Source organism: Marmota flaviventris, chromosome 17, assembly GCF_047511675.1.
Source record: "Marmota flaviventris isolate mMarFla1 chromosome 17, mMarFla1.hap1, whole genome shotgun sequence".
Lineage (NCBI taxonomy): Eukaryota > Metazoa > Chordata > Mammalia > Rodentia > Sciuridae > Marmota > Marmota flaviventris.
Window position 1 is genome coordinate 30632184 of NC_092514.1, and position 13140 is coordinate 30645323.

At 38.8% G+C, this 13140-nt stretch overlaps 1 pseudogene; it reads left to right on the top strand.

Annotated features, from left to right (window-relative positions):
- The window catches only part of LOC114080965 (olfactory receptor 3A2-like), a 127851-nt pseudogene extending 115598 nt beyond the window's left edge, over positions 1-12253 (top strand).
- Positions 12254-13140: the final 887 nt, after the last annotated feature.

The window sequence follows — 13140 nt, forward strand, 5'->3', positions numbered from 1 at the left end:
CGACTTCCTCTCTGACCTAAGCAGAGCATCCTCCTGGATCTAGAGAGTACACTCAATTTCCCAGGCTAGACCATTGTCTCCCAAGCTCATTCTCTCTCTGTCCCATGCCCTTCATTTGTCTGGCTGCCTTATAATGCTTGTGGAGCTGACGGTCCCTTCTTATGGGATAAACCTCTCCAGCTTAACTATTCATTTGGCAACTTTTATCCACTTTCTTTGGTAGGACCAGCCCTGTTGATCTCCCAGGAAAGTCAGAGAAGTCTGTGCGTGAGTGAGACATCCAAGTCCTGATTGCAGATTGACCCTGGGCAAGTCACTTCTCCCCTCTGGGTCTATTTCCTCATTGGCACATCAATAAGGGTGAATGGCATCTGATAATCCCTTCATTACAATGATGTAAAAGTGGGGATGCATCCTTGATAGTAAATATTCAGTTTGGGAAGAGAGAATGTAGGCATCAATAGTTGCAATGCTGGGCAATAACTCTAGCTAATATTGAGAATTTATTTTTCTTTTCATTATTAACCACAGACCTTAAATTTAAAAAAGAAATTAACAAGATGACATTCACGTAATGATTACAATATTCCACAAGGTGGACATGCCCACAAGTTATTTAATCATTATTGTAATGTTGAACAAATTACTAAAGAAGGTGTGTCCTCCATAGTTCCCTCTCTTCCCTCTCTCATCATTCCCTACAGCTCAGGGGTTCCAGAGCTCCAGAGTGGCCCAGCTGCTGAAGAGAGGGAGCCAGGGTCCCTGAATGTCTGCATGGGTCAAAAGGTCCCACCTCTTCACCCGCCAACCCTTGAGGCCAGAGAGAGACGCAAACATGGATGTGTCGGGTGCTGAAGTTGGAGTCTGCTCATTAGAGCACTCAGCTAACCATCCCTGGGGTGATGCGGAGAAGGATCAGTGCCAGAAGGGGAAACTGAAACAGCAGAGGAGCACAGGCAGACTCCAGCCTTCCAGTGCATCCCTGGACACGGTCTGAAGACAGAACATGCCAGCACTTCCTTCCCTGTCTCCTTCTCTTAAGTTCAAATAAAGAACGTTAATGATGTGGGTCTGTTTACAGTGTGTAGGTGTGTGGTCTGGGGCCTGGGAGTGATGGTGAGGGTGACAGACATGTCTGAGGCTGGCCTTGGTACCTCTCTGCCTGTAGTCATCCCCCTGTCCTGGGGATGCACCCCAAGAACCCTTTTTCTTTGAAATTTTCTTAAAACTCCAGATAGAAAATTTAGAGTTAAATAGACGACGATTTCTGTAACTAGTTTGTCAACAATGACTATATCAACACTGTGAAATATTTGTATTATTTAGTATTATTTTTTCTTGATTTTGGGCCTATGGAAAATCTTGTTTTAATTTCCTTTGATTATTAAGTGCATCTCTCTACAACAACATGAGATGTACCTGTGATCCCCTGTCTTTTCCTGCCTGTTTTCTGGACAGTATAGTCAACTCTAAACCAGGGTCTGATCCTTTCTTGTTTTCTTTAATGTAAAACATTTTAAATAAATTCCACTTTATATCAGCCTAGTTATAATTCCCCAACAAATGAGTAAATAAATGAATATCAAGTGTTGCATGGTTTAAAATGATTTGTGGAGTAATTTCCAAAGATGATATATACCATGGCAAGGTATACATGCCTGTAACCCCAGTGACTTGGGAGCCTGAAGTAGGAAGATTGTAAGTTCAAAGCCAGTCTCAACAACTTTGCCAGGCCTGTCTCAAAAAATGAGCTGGATGCAGTGGTGCATGCCTGTAATCCCAGCAGCTTGGGCAGGTGAGGCAGGAGGATCACATGGATGGACATGGACATGTAGCTGGGAACTTGCTCACTGTCCTGGTCATTGGTGCCAACACGTCTCTACACCTGGATATACTACTTTCTCTCGAACCAGTTCCATGTAGACATCCTTTACATCCTTACCACCATGCACAAGGCCTTGCTGGACATCTAGATGCAGAGCAGACCCACTACAACGCAGGACACCCAGCTCAGGCTACTTCTTCCAGATCTTCAGGCACATGGACATCTTTCTCCTGTTCACAGTAGCCTGCAAACTCTATGTGGCCATCTGCTCATGAGGGAGTAATCATGTTAACACTTTTCTTATTTTTATTTTCTTAGATATAACAAATATACAGTAAAGTGCATAGATCAATAAGTTTAGTTTAATAATTTTTGTCAAATATACACACTTGTATTATCATCCAAGTCAAGGTATAGGGCATATATATCTATTATCCTAGAAAGTTCCTCATAATATTTTCTAGTCATCTCCCACCCTGAGACAACCATTGATGTGATGTCTGTTATCACCAACCTGTTCATAAACTCCATCTGAATGAAATAAGAGTGTACTCTTTGGGGGTTGGCTTTTTAACTGTCTCCCTATCTGCATTGTCTCAACTGTCCTGAATTGTCTTTTCCCAAGAGAAGCACCTATGATCCTCACTTTGCTCTCATCTCCCTGGTCTATGGCCCAGCAGTCACTGTGCAGTTCACAGTGGTAATGCCAATGATAAATGCTTTCACCAAAAGCCCCAGGAAAAAAAGTATGAAATCTGAAGGATTTTTTTTGGGGGGAGGGGTGCTGGGGATTTAACCCAGGGGTGCTTAACCACTGAGCTATATTGCTAGCCCCTTTTTATTTTTTATTTTGAGACAGGCTTTCACTAAGTTGCTGAGGGCCTTGCTAATTTGCTGAGGGTGACTTTGAACTCGCAATCCTCCTGCCTCAGCCACCTGAGCCACTCATATTATAGATGTGCACCGCTGTGTCTGGCATGAAGGATTCTCTTGAGATAAATTTCAGAGCCCAAAGTTCCTTATGGTCTCAGTGAGGCAGAGGGAGAATAAACTAATTAAATGAATAGCAATGATAATACTAACAGCTACATTTTATTGAATGTCTATTAGGCATTACATTTGTTTCTCATAAATATATCATCATTTAAAATTCCTAACAGTTCCATGAAGTACAACATTATTATATTCATTTATAGATGGTAAAACTGAGGCTGAGCTGTGAGTTCCCAAAAGTTTTACAACTTGTAGATGCAAGAGCCAGGATTTGCACCAGGTCTATAGGTGTGGCCCTGAGAGGCCATTATTTTCTAAAGACTCTCTTCTAGGAGCAGTGAGGTTGGTATTCACATTTCCTCAACAACTGAGTTGTGAAAGAACCAGATGAAATGCCTGGAGGAGAATCTCTTTCCTGAGGATTATGCTAGTTTAAAAAGAACCAGTGAGCTTTTGAAAGAGCCAGAGATTTGACCAAAGACAAACAGAATGGAATACAAATTATTAAACTTGGCTGGGATCCCTCTGTGTGGCAGGTTCTATGCTAGGTGCTGGGATGTCAACTCAGTCTGACATGTTCCTACCTGAAGAGTGTGGTATTTTCTAGGGAGAGAAAGGATCAAATTAGAGAATGACACGTACTTAGAGCTGCGGTTCTTAGACTGTGGTTCCCAGAACAGCAGCAGCAGTGTCACCTGGGAACTTACTAGAAATGCAAATTCTTAGGCCTGTTCCAGACCCAGTGAATCAGAAGAGGCATCCGAGAAAATGCTTCTTAACTTTTACAGGTGATTAGGTGCCCACCAGGTGAGATAAGTGAGGGAGCTGAGGAGAAAACATCATAACTGACTAGTAGTTGTGGGGAGGTGGAGAGGAGGAGACAGCCAGGAACTGAAGCAAGGTGGGAGGACAGGAAACCGGGGTGAGTTTGGGGGATGGCTTAAGACTATCCCAAGCCACTCTTGGTGGCCCACCCGGTGGTTGTTTCCTTCCTTACCTCGCTTATTCTCTCACTAATAAAACCATAGTTTATTAGACTACAGGTGGAAATCCTTTGATCTCAGAGAGGGTCCCCTTACACACCACAGGGGCTGATTTGTCCACACCAGTCTCAGGGTAACCTCATTCCTTGACATGTGATTTGTCTCATTCTTCTTGGCATATGACCTGGTCCTGGCTAATGAGATGACAAAGAACATTTGCTGGGAAGGCCTCCATTCCCAATCAAAGCATGAGACTGAATGTCTCTAGAGGGATGAGCTGGAGAAGGGATGGTCCACAATATTCAACTGAACTGGTTGTTCCCTTTGACCTGGGATCTCCCTCTGCACATTATGAAGCACACAGCTCAGAATGGTGACAGATTACTTCATTCACAGACTTAAGAATATCTGCCAAGAGTGTTGTAGAGTTTGTATGTGTGTGAACAGGCATGCAAAAACAGGAGGCAATGAGAAATAGTTAGACATGTGTAAATCCTCATAATGGAGTTAAGATAGAGTGCTGCATATTCTTGGGGTTGTTAATAGTACTTCCTGTTTTCCTTTACTATTGTCTGAGGAACATTTTCATAGAAACTAACAATTTTTAAATCTTTCTTTTTGCTGTTTCCAAGCTCTTATGACATGAGGGGACTGTAATATGATAAATTATAATCTGATTTTTCTGAAATATTTTCTGACTGTGAGAGATTTCTCATTTTGAAATCTCAACTAAATATTCCCTATTTCCCTAATTTTCTTACTTCAAAGGAAGGAATAGGTCCCTACAACAATTACCATAATATTTTGGGCTTAGCTAAGTTGAAACCACAAAAATCAAAAAGAAGATGAGAATATCAACCTCTTGGCCATCCTACACCCATTCCCCATTTCTAATCATTCTGTTATTTGCTTTGTGGAAACTACTTCCTTTACCTGGTGCACACCATCTGGGTTCAGGACAATAAGACCATGTGCCTAGGGGGCTGGGGCTGGGGCTCAGTGGTAGCGTACTTGCCTGGCATGTGTGAGGCACCGGGTTGGGATTCTCAGCACCACATACAAATAAATAAAGGTCTATCAACAACTTAAAAAAACAACCATGTGCCTAGCTTTTGTGCAATATTAAATTAAAAGGATTGTTGAAGGATCTTTCCATCAGATCTTTTCCGTACACATTTAGTGCTTGGGGTTTTGACTCTTGAATGGAAATACACAGGACTAACAAAAGACTAGAGACCATTTATTCCAGGGGTGCTGCTCAAGATAGACACTCAAGGACTTCCTGTTCTCCAGAACCTCTGATATTTCCCAAGTTCTCTCCATTCAAAGCTGGCTCTTCAGACTTCTATTTGGTGCTGTGATCTCCTCCATTTTTACAATACTTGTCTGTGTGTGTAAAGCAAGCTGGTTGATTTCTGTTGCTTATAATTAAAGAAACTCTGGTAGAGACACTTGCATTTCTCAGCCTTTCCTGCACTTACATTGGGGTCATAAGCTCAAGTGGTCCATGGTCTGACTGCAGTGACCTTGGGGATGTTGGGGTCTAGTTCAAGGTGGTAGAGCTTTTGTCAATTTTCTGTCATTATGGTCATTAAATAGGTGGAACACAGCACTCTTTCCATATGAAAATATGGTATGATTGAGAAATTAACTTTGTTGGGTTCATCTCTTGAGATTTTGAAGTTACTTGTTACCTCAGCATAGCCAACCTCATCCTGACTAAAACAGTACTAATTGAAACACTAATTGACAGAGATAAAGTGTGACAAATTCAGTGTTGTAGCTTCTTACACACATGCAAACATGAGGTCATTTGTCTTTGTCTCAATGCTATAGACCAACACAGAATGATGAAGAATATAAGGCTCAAACACAGGCTAATGTATATGTTGTGTTTTGGATCTAGAATATCCCCAAAGGCTCTTGTGTTCAACGCTTGGTTCACCTATGAAACACTTATTCAGAGGTGGGGCTTTGGAGATGGGATTGGGTCATGGGGGCTCTGACTTCACCAGTGGATTAATCCATTGATAACTGAATGGACTGCTGAGAGGTAGGCCTTAGCTGGAGGAAATAGGTCACTGGGGGGATGCCCTTGGAGACTATATCTTGTTCATGTCCCACCTCCTGCTTCCTGACTGCCATGAGATGAGTTTTCCTCTGTTACATCCTTCCACCATCATGTTTTAACTCACCTAAGGCTCAAAACAATGGAGTCAACTGAACATGAACTGAAACTTATGAAACTGTGAGCCAAAATAAATCTATAAGTCTTTCTTCCTTAAAGTTGTTCATGTATTTTTGTCACAGCAACAAAAATCTGACCAACACAACATATACATATATATATATTTAAAAGGTGACACTTCAAATTATTATTGGGAACAATTTTGGGACACAAGCTATAGAGCTAAAAATATAAAGATATATATAAAATATATCATGTACTAAAATGAATTTGGATAAAAAATTATAAAATATGAAATATATAAAATAAAATCATAAAAGAAATAATAGAAAATAAAACTTTTATAAACTTTAAACAAGGAAAATAACTTCAAGCATGACAGCAAAGACACAAGTCATGAAGTAAATATTTATATATCTGACTATATAACTATCAAAACACCATTAACATTAAAGAGCTAAAACTGTAATAGGAAAAATATTTGTAGCATTTATGACAAAATGTTAATATTTGCATTAATATAAGAGGGGAATCTCAGCTTTATTTGCAAAGAAGTGCAAACTAAAACAACAAGGGAAATAATGATTCATGTATCACATCATAAAGATTTTTTGAATGGTAATATCTAAGGTTGGTTAGGATTAGGGAAGTGGCCTTCTTACACTAAATAGGTAGGAAAGTCAAATGAAACAATCTGCCTAGTTGAAGTTTGTCAAATTCATAAAACTGTTGAAAATTCCAGGAAAATTTGCAAAGTCCTATCAAAGTGAGTCTCTTGGTAGTGAAAAACTGGAAACCACCCAAAGAATTAAGTTAGGGGATTTGATCAGAGAAATCAGGACATGATTATAAAATGACAGCCATTGCAAACTATGAAGCAGATGGATTTATTAATATGGAATCCAAAAAAAAACCTGCTTGTGCTAGAAAGAAGAGCAGGAGAACAGGAGAGTGGGGTATGCTGAAGAGAGCAAGAATGAAAATACCAATAACCAGGCAAAAAAGGAAGGAATGGCTGGCCCAGGCCCAGGCCTTCTCTTTATGAACACCTTTTCCCTCCCCTCATGACATGGCTAATGAGTCTTGCTAATGACACTACTGAAACCACGCATTGTTAATTGGCTCCTCCACTCTCCAAGGTTCCAGTTCCTTTCAGACTAAGTGCCAAAAGGAAAGTAACTCTTTCTTGGTGGCCCTTCCCCCTGGTCTTATTAGCAGAAGACAATCTGCAAATCCCTGGGCTTCCCTCAGCCCCTAGGCTGCTTTATCCTAAACCCTCATTTGGGAGCTAATTAGAGAATTCTGTTCATGGAACTCACAAGGACTTCAGTCCCCAATCCTGGCCCTGGCTGTCTCAATGGAAATAGTTGCTGGAGGAGAGCCTCCTAAGGCCCTGCAGAGCTGGGGAAGTTCACAAAGTTTATCAATTAGTTTTCTCTTGTCTGATATATCAAAATATACTGAAGAGTTCGGGGACTCAAGAAATGAATCCCAGTGTGTGGGGAAGACACCGTGGTTTCTACTAGTTCTTTCTTGGAAGGACAGTCAAGTGTGGTACAAGGGCCAGAGGATTGAAATGACTATTATTTGGTGGAGTTGGGTGCATAAATTCATGCTCTGCTGAGAGAGAGAGAGAGAGAGAGAGAGAGAGAGAGAGAGAGAGAGAGAGAACAAACTCTAGGAATATGGTAACTCCTTCAACTAAAAATCTAATGGAGTATATATACCACATTTTCTTTAACCATTCATCTATTGAGGGACACCTAGGTTGGTTCCATAGTTTAGCTATTGTGAATTGAGCTGCTATAAACATTGATGTGGCTGCATCACTATAGTATGCTGATTTTAAGTCCTTTGGGTATAAATCAAGGAGAGGGAATAGCTGGGTCAAATTGTGGTTCCATTCCCAATTTTCTGAGGAATCTCTATACTGCTTTCCATAGTGGTTGCACCAATTTGCAGTCCCACCACAATGTATGAGCGTACCTTTTTCACCACATCCTCACAAACATTTATTGTTGCCTGTGTTCTTGATAATTGCCATTCTGAGAGGAGTGAGATAGAATCTTAGAGTAGTTTTGATTTGCATTTCTCTAATTGCTAGAGATGTTGAATACTTTTTCAAATATTTGTTGATCAATTATATTTCTTCCTCTGTGAAGTGTTTGTTCAGTTCCTTATCCCATTTATTGATTGGGTTTTTTGTGTGTGTGTGTGTTTTTTGAGTTCTTTATATTTCCTAGAGATTAATGCTTTATTGGAGTACATGTGGTAAAGATTTTCTTCCAATCTGTAGGCTTTCTCCTCACATTATTAAATGTTTCTTTTGCTGAGAAGAAGATTTTTAATTTGAATCCATCCCATTTATTGATTCTTGATTTTACTTCTTGTCTTTAAGAGTCTTGTTAAGGAAGTCAGATCCTAGGCTGACATGGTTAAAGTTTGGGCCTGATTTTTCTTCTATTAGTTTCTGTTCTAGTGACTAAGTCTTGATCCCCTTTGAACTGATTTTTGTGCATGGTGAGAGATAGAAGTTTAATTTTATTTTGCTACATATGGATTTCCAGTTTTGCCAGCACAATTTGTTGAATAGACTATCTTTTCTCCAGTGAATGTTTTTGGCACCTTGGTCTAGTATGAGATAACCGTATTTATGTGGATTTGTCTATGTGCCTTCTATTCTGTACCATTGGTTTAGAAGTCTACTTTGATGCCAATACCATGCCATTTTTGTTACTATAGCTCTGTAGTATAGTTTAAGGTCTGGTATTGTGATGCCTCTTGCTAAGAATTGCTTTAGCTATTCTGGGTGTCTTATTTTTCCAAATAAATTTCATGATTGCCTTTTCTATTTCTATGAAGAATGTCATTGGGATTTTAAATAGGAATTGCATTAAATCTGTATAATGCTTTCAGTAGTATTGTCATTTTTACAATATTAATTCTGCCTATCCAGGAACATGGGAGATCTTTCCATCTTCTGAGGTTTTTCAATTTCTTTCTTTAGTGTTCTGTAGTTTTTATTGTAGAGGTCTTTCACCTCTTTTGTTAGATCTATTCCCAGGTATTTTATTTGTTTATTTGTTTATTTGTTTGTTTTTGAGGTTATTGTGAATGGAGTATATTTCCTAATTTCTCTTTCAATGGATCCATCGCTGATATATAGGAATGAGTTTGCTTTATGGGTATTGATTTTATATCCTGCTACTTTGCTGAATTCATTTATTAGTTCTATAAGCTTTCTGGTGTAATTTTTTGATCTTCTAGATATAGAATCATGTCATCAGCAAAGAGTGATAGTTTGAGTTCTTCTTTACCTAATTTGTATTCCTTTAATTTTTTTCTTTTGTCTAATTCCTCTGGCTAGAGTCTCAAGGATGATGTTGAATAGAAGTGGTGAAAGAGGACATTCTTGTCTTGTTCCAGTTTTTAGTGGGAATGCTTTCTTTTTTTTCCATTTAGAATGATGCTGGCCTTGAGTTTACCATATATAGCTTTTATAATGTTGAAGTATGTTCCTACTATCCTTAGTTTTTCTAGTGTTTCAAACATGAAGAGATGCTGTATTTTGTCAAATGCTTTTTCTGCATCTATTGAGATGATCGTATGATTCTTGTTTTTAAGTCTATTAATATGATGAATTACATTCATTGATTTCCATATGTTGAAACAACCATGCATCCCTGGGATGAATCCCACTTGACCATAGTGTACTGTATTTTTAATATGTTTTTGTATGTGATTTGCCAGAATTTTATCAAGAATTTTTGCATCTATGTTCATCAGGATATTGGTCTGAAGTTTTCTTTCCTTTGTGTGACTTTGTCTGGTTTTGGTATCAGGGTGATATTAGCCTCGTAGAATGAATTTGGAAGGATTCCCTCCTTTTCTATTTCATGGAATACTTTGAGGAATATTAGTGTTAATTCTTCTTTGAAAGTCTTGTAGAACTGGGCTGAGAATCTATCTGGTCCTGGGCTTTTCTTGGTTGGGTAGGTCATATGTCTCTAGAAAATTGTCAATGTCTTTGATATTTTCAATTTTATTAGAGTATAAATTTTCAAAATAGTTTCTAATTATCTTATGTATGTCATATATGTCCATTATGATATTTTCTTCTTCATCTTGTATTTTAGTAATTTGAGTTTTCTTTTTCTCTTCATTAGCATGCCCAGGGATTTATCTATTTTATATATTTTTTCAAAGAACCAACTTTTTCTTTTGTCAATTCTTTCAATTGTTTCTTTTGTTTTGATTTCATTGATTTCAGCTCTGATTTTAATTATTTCCTGTCTTCTACTGCTTTTGGTGTTGATTTTTTTTTCTTTTTCTCGGGCTTTGAGATATAGTGTCAGATCATTTATTTGTTGACTTTTTATTCTTTCAATGAATTCACTCAATGCAATAAACTTTCCTCTTAGTACTGCCTTCATAATGTCCCATAGATTTTGATATGTTATATCAGGGTTCTCATTTACCTCTAAGAATTTTTTATTTCATCCTTGATTTCTTCTACTATCTATTCATCATTCAATTGTGTGTTATTTAGTCTCCATTTGTTACAGTAGCTCCTATTTTTTATTTTATTGTTGATTTCTAATTTCATTCCATTGTGGTCTGATAGAATACAGGGTATTAGTATTATCTCTGGGTTTTTTTGTATTTACTAAGAATTGCTTTGTCTATTTTTGGGAAGGATCCATGTGCTGCTGAGAAGAAAGTATATTCACTTATTGATATTCTATATATGTCTGCTAAATCTAAATTATTGATTGTATTATTTAGTTCTATAGTTTTCTTATTTAGTTTCTGTTTGGAAGATCTGTCCAGTAGTGAGAGGTGTGTTAAAGTCACCCAGTATTACTGTATTGTGGTATATTTGACTTTTGAAATTGAGAAGGGTTTGTTTGATGTACATAGATGCTCCATTGTTTGGGGCATAAATATTTATAATTGTTATGTCCTGTTTATATATATTTTCCTTGAGAAGTATGAAATGTCCTTCTTTGTCTCTTCTGATTAACTCTGGTTTGAAGTCTACTTTATCTGAAATGAGAATGGAAACCCTTGCTTGTTTACGCAATCCATATGAGTAATAAGTTTTTTCCCATCCTTTCACCTTCAGCTGTGATGTCTTTGCCCATGAGGTGAGTCTCTTGAAGACAATATATTGTTGGGTCTTGCTTTTTAATCCAATCTGCCAGTCTATGTCTTTTGATTGATGAGTTTAGGCCGTTAACATTCAAGGTTATTATTATTGAGGTATGATTTGTATTCCCTGTCATTTTGATTTATTTTTGTTTTTTATTTATCTTAGTTTTTCATTTGGTTGAATGTCCCTTTAGTGTAGATTCTCCCTTTGCTGGTTTTCACTTTTTTTTCCCCACTTCATCCTCATGGGATATTTGTTGAGAATGCTCTGTACTATAGGATTTCTAGTTGTGGATACTTTTTACTTTTTTTATCAAGGAATGTTTTAATTTTATCTTCAAATCTGAAACTTAATTTTGCTGGATATAAAATTCTTGGTTGGCATCCATTTTCTTTCAGAGCTTGAAATATATTATGCCAGGACCTCCTAGCTTTGAGGGTCTGGGTTTAGAAATCAGTTGAGATTCGAATTGGTTTCCCCCATATGTAATTTGATTTTTTTCTCTCACAGCACCCGCATGAGCCAGAAAGTCCAGAGGATACTGGTGGCTACATCAGGGCTTGTGCCTTCACCAATACACTGACCCATACTGTGGCCTTAACTACTCTCAACTTTTGTGGACCCAAAGAAGTGAATCACTTCTACTGTGACCTCCCCCAGCTCTTCCAGCTCTCGTGTTCCAGCACCCAGCTCAACGAGCTGCTGCTCTTTGCTGTGGGTTTCATAATGGCAGGAACCCCTGTGGTTCTCACCATCAGCTCCTACATCCATGTGGCAGCTGCAGTCCTGCGAATCCGCTCAGCTGAGGGCAGGAAGAAGGCCTTCTCCACATGCAGCTCCCACCTCACCGTGGTTTGCCTTTTTTATGGGACAGGCATCTTCAACTACATGCGTCTGGGTTCAGAGGAGGCTTCAGATAAGGATAAAGGGGTTGGGATTTTCAACACTGTCATCAGCCCCAAGCTGAACACACTCATCTACGGCCTCGGAAACCTAATGTTCAGGGTCCTCTGAGGCGAGTATTTGTGGTCATTGACATGAGAAGTGACAGGATTCCTCCTTTCCTGCCTTTTCTTGACAGCAAACTTTCCCATAAAGGCAACAATCAATAAAAAAAATGGTTCATAACCATTTTTCCTATCTCCTAATGCCTGAAGTTAGTGTTATGTGTTTGCCCTACAAGAAGACCATGCACAATTCATTCGTTTACCCATTCAATAAGTACTTGTTGAAGTACTTCTGTAATCCAGAGAGTCTTTGAAGAAATTGGTGAGCAGAATAGACAAAAGTCCCTGCATGAACTCACATTCTATAAAAGTCAGCAAGATAAATGAGCAACACATACAGTGTATCACAGAGTAATAACTGCTATAAAGAAAAGCAGGTGTGAGGGCTGTGAAGTTAGATACTGCCAGGCAAGGCCCCTGGGCACATGGCTACCTTGTTTTTACTTGGCCACTTTCTGGTTAGAGTTAAAGCCCTAGAAGCCCTCTATGTCTGGGGAGCAGTGTCCCAAGGGAACATCCATTTGGTTCCTCACAGGTTAAGTACCTAAAAATGTCACTTTAAAGTTTCCTTCTGGTGGGGATATGAGATTCCCTCCAGACCAGAGTGTGGAAATTTTCTTTAAAAACCACAGTCCCAGTGCCAGGGATGATCTCATCCAACTCTTTGCCTTTCATCTCCAAGAAAATTGGTTTCCTTTCTTCACTATCACATAAGAATCTCATGGATGTTTAGGGAACAGGAAGGGTATAAATAGGAAAAAACTCCACAAAATAAAAATTACATTAATATACATAGGGTACATCTTTTGGGAGCAGGAAGCAGGGAATTACTCAGGGGTACTCAACTCCTGAGCCACATCCCCAGTCTTATTTTGCATTTTATTTATTTAGCAGCAATCTTACTCAGTTGCTTATTATCTTGCCATTGCCGAGGCTGGCTTTGAACTCGCAATCCTCCTGTCTCAGCCTCCCAAGCTGCTGGGATGACAGGC